Here is an 8,801-nt window from a genome sequence, read left to right on the forward strand (position 1 = left end):
GCCCCCTCTTACCAAACAACTTTGGGAGGCTAACAAGGATTAGCACCATCACAATAAGAGAGAAAAGGAGGAAATCATGCTGGAGACAGTAACACATCACATAATTAAAATGGGCTCACATAACATCCAGACCCAGTGCCTAGGAGAAGAACCAGGTCTTCAGAGCCTTCTGAAAGCCGGGCAGGGTTGGGCTACGGGAATCTTGGGGTGGGGTTGGGGGGAGACACACTGGGTAGGCACAGAAACAGGAATGGTGGCTGCTGCTGCTGCTGCTGCTGCTGCTGCTGCTGCTGCTACAAAGAAACAGAACACCGCTTGTGTCCTTGCCTACCTCAAATCACCAAAATATATCACAACTTCAGAGCAAGTGAAAAGGCTGCAGAAGCATTTTGTCCTAGTTCTGCACTTTGTGACTGTATATATTCATCATAATGCCTGTCTGCCAGTCTTACTGAGAGCATGCTTGGAACACCAAGTGCATCCTAAACAAAAAGGAAATAGAATAAATAATTTGCTAGCGTGCACATGTACATTTTTGGAACATGTTATATGAGCATTTGTCTAGTCCAGTCTTTCTCAACCTTGGCAACTTTAAGATGAATGGACTTCAACTCCCAGAATTCCCCAGCCAGCATGGGAGCTGAAGTCCACGCATCTTAAAGTTGCCAAGGTTGAGAAACACTGGTCTAGTCACATGGTCACTCTCCCAAACCCATTGTGCTTTCAGGTTTTCACATATCTAGTTATATATTGGGAGGGGTGGTTATTAAAGTTTTAAGCAGCGGTAACTAAAGTTTAAAAAGAAAAAGAAAAAAGCTGAAGAACTAATGTGCAGAAGGGGTAAATTTAAAATTAACATTCTTCAGTTTTCTTTTCCCTTCCAGGAATTTTGTAGCAGAAATATAATAGGAGCATGCACTTGGAACAGGATTATGCTTTTGCTCAACAATTAAACAAGCCCTTCCCTTTTTATATAATTTTATTTTCAGTACTAGTTTTATTCCCATCTCTGCTTGCTACGTGCTCCACTCCATTCTATTAATGTAGCCACCAGGGGTCACTGTATTAATAGTCAGATTTTGGAAAAGCAAACTGGATACTGTAATGTAATTTTGTTGCAATCTTTTATTATTTAGGTATAAAGAGATGAAAAATAAAACAGGTGAGGAACGGGGGAAGTTGAAAGGTCTGCTTCCTCAAAAGGGCAAATTCATAGCATTGGTAACTAGTTAATTGGGACCTGCAGCTATTATATTAAAAATATGAACAATAAATTAAAAAAGGGCAACTCTCACAAATTTTGCTAAGCAAAAGGGGAAAAAAAAACAACTAGCAGTAATTTTAATATATTCTCCTTTTTTAACAGTATGAGAAAGATTTTTTGTATCTAAATAGCAGTGTTTGGGAAAGAAGTGCTCATAAAACATCCTGTGAGGCTTCCATACTTAAAAATAGTTTGATTCGAATTGGTATAAATTATTTCACATAATCTTTAATAAAATGTTCCCATGAAGTGTTTCACTGCAATATTCAGCTCTTGAAGAAATCGTAAAAGAAATTACTTCAGGAAAATTTTATAACATTAAACAACACAATTCAAAGTAAAGTCACTTTTTGACTTAATCATCACATTATACATATTAAATTAAAATAGGGATTTTATAACTGCTTAAATTTACTGTATTCATGAAGAAACTGAATTTGCCTGGCACTTTGATAGAATTTAAGCCTGCGAATGGGAAAACTGGAAGTATAGATGTGCTAAAATGAGACCTTAAAGAGGTGAAAGGCAAAATATTTTAAACTGCTTTAAAAACAATGATATCTTTTAATTTTGAAATTTGGGCATTTTATAATTGTCTTAATAGAGATTCCATTTGCAACATTTCATCAAGTTATGGACAAAAATCTGGATAAATTAAACAGATCACTGAAATGCTTTTCTTGGTTACATTTCTGTAAGAAATGACAGGTAGAGAAGAAGAAAACCTATAATGTTCTAGTCACTGTGTAAAATATTTTCTTCTCTTCTTTGTTTTACAAATATTTATAGTAGCACTTACTGTACATTTAACCAGCATAGACAGTGGGAAGTATTGAAGATATCAGCTATCAGGGAGTATGGAATGATTTCATTTTCTTTTGGTATCTCTACACATTAATAAAGAATTGATTTGCTCCCTTTTTCACTCATTCACCATTTGTTTCAACACTGCATCTACACCCACTCCCCTTTTCTCCATTTTTGCTATTGCCTTTCTTCTGATTCCCCACTGCACCCCCACAATAGACTGAAAGAGAGGTTTGCACACCTTGGTGAATGAGAAGGGAACAATGAATTATATCAGGGGATGCTAATGTCTAACAGAACTAGGAACCTAGATCTATGCTCCTTAAAGAGAACCCTTCACTGTTGATGTTTCTTTGCCTTCTGTATTACTTTCCTCCTATGCATCTCATGTTAGCTCGCCTCCATCTTTTATGAGAACCAATCAGCCTGTTGTTTTTTAGTCAAGCTTCATTATTCTTTGATAACAATCTGAAATGACATATTGCGAACATAAATATTCCACAGTTAAAACCCAGCTTTCATCATAAAAAATTCTATTTAATTATGAGAACTGAATAGAAGCAAGACAAGGAAAATATGTTCACATAATATTAATTAGTTCTTTTTTTCATTCTCCCAGAGCGGATCTTTTCAAGACCGGAGCTCTTACCACAGGCACTTAGCATCTTAAAGCTGAGGCAAACATGGATTTTTAAAAGCATCTCCACTGTTTCAGGAACTAAGAAGGTGACTTTCAAAGCCTGACTGGTTTTCATTGTATGTCCTCTAGGAAGTTTTTTCACTGAGTTCTACATCTTATCAAACTATTGATTGATGTTAGTTTCAGTACAAAGTAAGATGATGGAGTGGAATAAACAACACAGCAAACAACTTTTTGTTATGTATAACAAAAACCTAATTTGCCTTCATATAGAAAGCACAACAGATTCTGTCACTAGTATCAGCTCATTATCTCACAGACCTTCTGAAACACAGACATCTGTTTCTATCTACTGTGGTGCCAAAACAATGAAATGTGTGTTGTAATGTTATGATGGAAGCTCCAGCCTTTTGTATTTATTTTATGATGTCACATGCAGTAATGTAAGGGGTGGAGTTTGTGTCATGATGTAGCAATGCACGTTTTATGACCTGTGCCCCCTTTTTCCTGTAGGCTGAAGAGAAAAAAACTAAAGAAGAAAATTCCTTAGGTGTTTGTGGGTGTCCAGAACAATGACACATTTCCCTTGAAGCTGCCTTCTGAAAGGTCATCCTGAAATGGTGCTGATTCTAGGGATGTGCACAAAATGAAAAATGTCTTCTGATTCTACTTCAGAACAAATCAGCTCCATCTAGAATGTTCTGTGTAGAGACACATTCGGACAGAACACAGAACAACCTCACATGAGCTTGAGTGTTCTGTGTTCTGTTGGAACAAAGCAGGAGGGGCAGAAACAGGCTTCTCTAACTGACAAAAGGGACTTTGTTCTTACTCCGAAGCACTGAACTCATACACGATGCATTTACCCAACAGGATCCCTAGAACCAAAGCCCTCAGCACCAGTCAGCAGCCAAACCAACACATAACGCCACTTGTAGTTTCTAAAATGCACCCTGAGCTTAACATCAATATGGCAAAAGAGTGCATTCACACCAACATTTCACCAACCAACCCAACCCAAAGTCTGCTTGACATTTTTAAGCACACTCTGAAAACTCTGCATCCGCAGGCAAAGTACGAAAGCTCATTCAACCAACGTAGAATAACACAGAGAGGATTTTAAAAAATTTTTTGGCTTCTTGAGCTTATGTATTGTGTTTGTATGCTGTCCATGCTGCTTCGTCCTGGTACAGAGCTTTTAGGATACTTTGAAAGTGAAAGCAAATTTTTAAGATTGAATGTTTCTTGGCCTCAAATTTTGAGTTTAAACTGGCTGTTTTGGTTAAAGCAAATTATTTTGTATGAATGCATGTAACTAAAAAAACCCAAGCAGCTGCCTAGTTTTATTATTTTGTGTTAGAATTCTTGATCATACTACTACAAAACTCTTACATGTTTTAAAGTCTTATATATTTAGGTATATAACCTACCATGCATAAGCTACCAAAATTAGCTCCATCATCTCACCTATCTCCTCACCAATATTTTATTCCTGACTCCAGTTAGTTGACGTTGGATTCTATTTAAGAAAATAGCCCAAAGTTCATTCCTATTATAGCTAACTGAAAGACTAAACAGATATGTTATTAATTATATGAATAGAACAAATGTGCATATTTTTATCATACAAATCGAGAGCCTCAAGGAAGTTGGCAGCTTCTGAACCAGGAGCAGGAAATTTTGAGGAGGGTGGGTGGGATAAATGGGCACATTTGGAATTCTGAGAGCAGATTGAGTGTCTTCTTACAAAATGGATGCCATGGGGCAGAGCCAGTCATACAATACCCATTTCCTGTATGGTAAATTGGTGAGATTGCAGCCCCAGATCCTCTCTATCCCTTTATTACTCTTCTTTGGGGGCACGCAGGGATGCTTCCAAACCAATCTTAGAGCTAGAGCCACACATCCTTTTATTCTCTTAAAATACCAATGGAATATATTAAATCATATGTACATTATGATAGTAGGATGCTTTACAACATGCCAGATTCCAATGTATTACTTTTAAAAAGAATATTAAAAGTAGGTGGGATGGAGTCTACTGAACAGCAAGAGTCAGGGAGGTGTTCACAAGTATTTATTATTTTATATTTTAAGTTGTATGATGGATATTATGTTTTATGTTACACTGTGGATATTTTAATGGTTATCCTGCAAGGTCCTTTGGACCTGTTCAGATCTGGCAACATTCAAATCCAATAAATAAATAGGCCTAACAAATATATGGAGAACCAGTTTGGTGTAGTGGTTAAGGCAGGAAGCTAGAAACTGGGAGACCGTGAGTTCTAGTCCTGACTGCTAGGTGATCTTGGGCCAGTCACTCTCTAAAAAACTTTGCCAAGAAAACTGCAGAGACTAGTCCAGGCAGTCTTGAGGAGTCAACACTGACCTGAAGGCATGAAAACAAACAAACAAAACCCCAAATGTATTGTTTTAATATGGATTTATGATTTCCCCTTCTGTGGTTATCATGGCTGCTTCTGTGTTTTAAGGTTAAAATAAAATAAAAAATAAGGAATCCTTCTTCTTACAACTGTAATTAACCTAAGACAAACTATTTTCAGCTCATGTCTTCTGGGTAGGAATCTCCAATATCTGATTTAAGAATATACTGTATCTTAAACAATGAAAAGGTGTTAGTTTGATGTGAAATTTCAACAAGCTTTTAGAAGCAAAACAGACACTTCTGGCCCCATAAATCAGATCCAGATCATAAACTGATCTTTACTCCTCAGTTTCTTTGTAGGCTATATTCACACAAATCAAGCCATCCTTTGAAAACATGGGATTTACTGAAGTAACCCGACTGATTTTGTTTGCACCACACACAGAACCATAAATTAACCACAACAGCTGAGTTTACACAGCAGTATTCATCTTCCACTGTCACCTCCCATCATCCAGTATTTATAGCATACCGTCTATGATTCAGGAAGTAGTAAACAGATTTCAGAATTAGGAACTATTAATGACGTATGCTAAATTCCCCATAATCTGTTAGTTGCTTATTGTCTGATAGCATTAGACTTAAATTGTACTGATTAACTATTGATTGATTATTTACCATCAAGTCAGTATCAACTCTTAGTGACCACATAGATAGATTTTTTTCCAGGATGATTGGTTATTAATACAGTCAACAAAATAACTAATGAATTTAAAGTTTTGACAGAAACTTCCCAGAGGAAACATGATAGAGGAATATAAAATAATGTGTGATGTAATGCAGAGACAGTGTTCAAATGTGTGATGTCATCTGTTGAAATTAAATGCAGGCAGATTCAGAACCAACAGAAAGAAACACTTTTTTACACGGTGGACAGCTAAACTGGAATTTCCTGCCAGCAATTGCAGTAACTGTAGCCAATTTGGATAATTTTAAAAGGGGACTAGACAGGCCCACATGAAGATCACATGGGTTGGGCTTGTCCAGTCCATGAAGGTGGGGGGGACCTCAGATGTCTCTCAGAAGTTTTTCTCTGCCCTAAGCAAAAGGCTAGGAAGTACTGTAGTCAGTGAGGAAGGTCAGCATCAGGTATTGATAATAATCTTTTCGATTCTCTTCAAGTTATTTTGACCTTGTCTCCTAATGTTTTACTCATATGAATCTGCAAGACAGTTCAGAAGTTGAAGTGTGCTACAAAGTGTACCTCTTTTAAATGCTATTTTGAACTCTCGGAGGGGAAGGAAATGATGAAAAGCCTGAAAATATCAGTCCAGCCAATAGGAGGCATGTTACACGACATGCAAAGTAACTCTTTTGGACTAGGGAAAGAGATGAAAGTGCAGAGTCCCTTTGCTAACTACTGCTGCATCTATTGCCCCAGAGGTCAGTAGATACATAGATGCAACAAGTCAGTGCATCCAACATGAAAGATGAAATGAACAGATTACTTCTGGTTCAACAGGGAGAACTCTTATCTGATTTGCTCCCCTCCCCCCAAATCATGCCTCCATTTTGGCCCAGTGTTTGCACAACTTTAACACCATGTACACCAGATAAAAAATGCTGATTACAAGAAACAGTTCCCTTTTATGGTTAAAACTGTAAAATCAATCCATGTCCTTGAAGAGTCTGACAGATATGTCCAGTTGGAAAAAGGACCACAGTTTGAAGAAATGCAGGTACCTTCAATAGCCCCTTCCACAACCCTTGTGAACATCAATACAAGTAGCAACAGAGAATAAAAGTGGTATTAAAGGATCAAGGATGACTCTTTCTAGACTAAGATTGGGCAAACTGCTAAACAGCTCTTCTCCTCTGCATTGCTAATTGCTCAATCTTGGTAAAACAGAAGCAGATTTTGCAAAAGGATATCTGCATAAGATCATCTGGCCAGGGCCATGAATTCTTCCTGGGGCATTACTTGTGTTAGTCAAAGTAATAATCATATGCTTTTCTTTATTTTTAATTTATTAAAAGTTATTATCAACAAATAGAAAATCAGTGTATATTGTATATACAATAGTTTATGCTAAAACACTAAAAATGGAGATGGAATATAAATAAAATATATTTACAATCATAACAGAAGAGGAAAAAAGCAAGATTAACCAAAAATCCAAAATTGTAAAAAATAGGTGAGAAGGAAGATAAACTTCCTGTAGCCTTGGAATTGCTGCTTTCAATAATGACCACACTTGTTTAAAAATGTTTTAACTGAACCTTTAATAATCTCAAACTGATGTGTAATTTTCTTGGCATGGACTATATTCCACACCTTAGCATACCAAAGAACCTTAGACAAACTTGAAGAATCTTTCCAATATTTGGCCACAGTCTGTCATGCAACCAACAGCAAAAAGGAGAACATGTTTTTGTGTCTAGTATTTCTATTGCAAGCCTAATACACATCCAGTAAACATAATTTAGGTGAAAAATGCAAGTAGTTCTACAATTATAACAGCAATATCATTTTGGATTTGCTGCCAAAACCTAGCAATGAAAAGGGCATTTCCATCAAGGGATTGACAGCTGTTCCAGCAGGTAGATGGTGTAGTCTCAATAATACAAATTAATTACAAGGGATTTCTGTACCTCTTGTCCTTATAATAAAAGTCCTTCAGGTAGGAATACTCTGTATCTTTAAGTCTAGCTAGCTAGAACTCTTCCAGGGGCATTCCTTCTGACAGTCAAAGTAACAGTCTTATACCTTTCAGTTATTCATGAGCTGGAATGAAACCTTGGAATAGCTTTATCAAAGAAAGGACCCTGGAAAACCTTTTTAGGATCATAAACTTTTGGTTGACTCTTTTGTTCAGGTCAAAGGGAAAACCATGAATTCAATCCAGCACCTGGCTCAGGGCACAATCATTGAAGATATCTAAAATTTTGTCTCTTGGCTTACCCAGAATATGCATTTTCCCAGTCTGCATGATGATTAAAATCACCCACTATTGCTGTAAAGCCTGAAGCTGGAAAAGTAACAATTCTCAGGTCAAACAGAACCATTATGTAAACACTACAGAGGTTTTCTGCTCCCATGATCAAAAGCTGGTAGAACAGAAAAAGTGGGAGGAAAGGACCTAGAATGTAAATATTACTGTTTGTTTTTTAGATGCCTTTCAGATTCAATATTTCATCTGTAGGTCAGTTTTAGCTTCTTGGTTAGAGAACGATCCCTAGGACTAACTTGCTTTGAAGGATTGACATAGGCACCCATAGTGATTCAGTGGAAGAGTTTGTTCCAGTTGTGAGTTCTACATTATAGAATAATGTATCTTCCATCTTTGATCTATGGGGCAACTACACACTCGTCTTTCTCGTAGAGTTTTTATCCAGAGAGAACTGTATTCTGTGTTTTCTTCTAGCATGAAATATGTTAACTCTTCCATTTTAACTGAGAGGCTTTTGGTATTTGTAAATAGGCATCTAGACATACCCTATCCTTGGATTTCAGAGACCTGTGCCTTTACCCTTGTGACTCTGTAGTTTCTTGATTGACCATGCTCATTTCATGGTTTACACTGTTCCTCCTTTGAACAGTTACAAAAATTTGCACACTCATTCTCTAGGGGTGATTTTACCTGAACTGGATGCTCCTCACATCCTGTTGGCTTTCCTACCTGGAAACAGTTTCAGAGTTGATA

The sequence above is a fragment of the Python bivittatus genome, unplaced genomic scaffold (assembly GCF_059951505.1).
Source record: "Python bivittatus isolate LINGU-HERP-01145 unplaced genomic scaffold, Pbiv_v1 ctg000020_np1212, whole genome shotgun sequence".
Lineage (NCBI taxonomy): Eukaryota > Metazoa > Chordata > Lepidosauria > Squamata > Pythonidae > Python > Python bivittatus.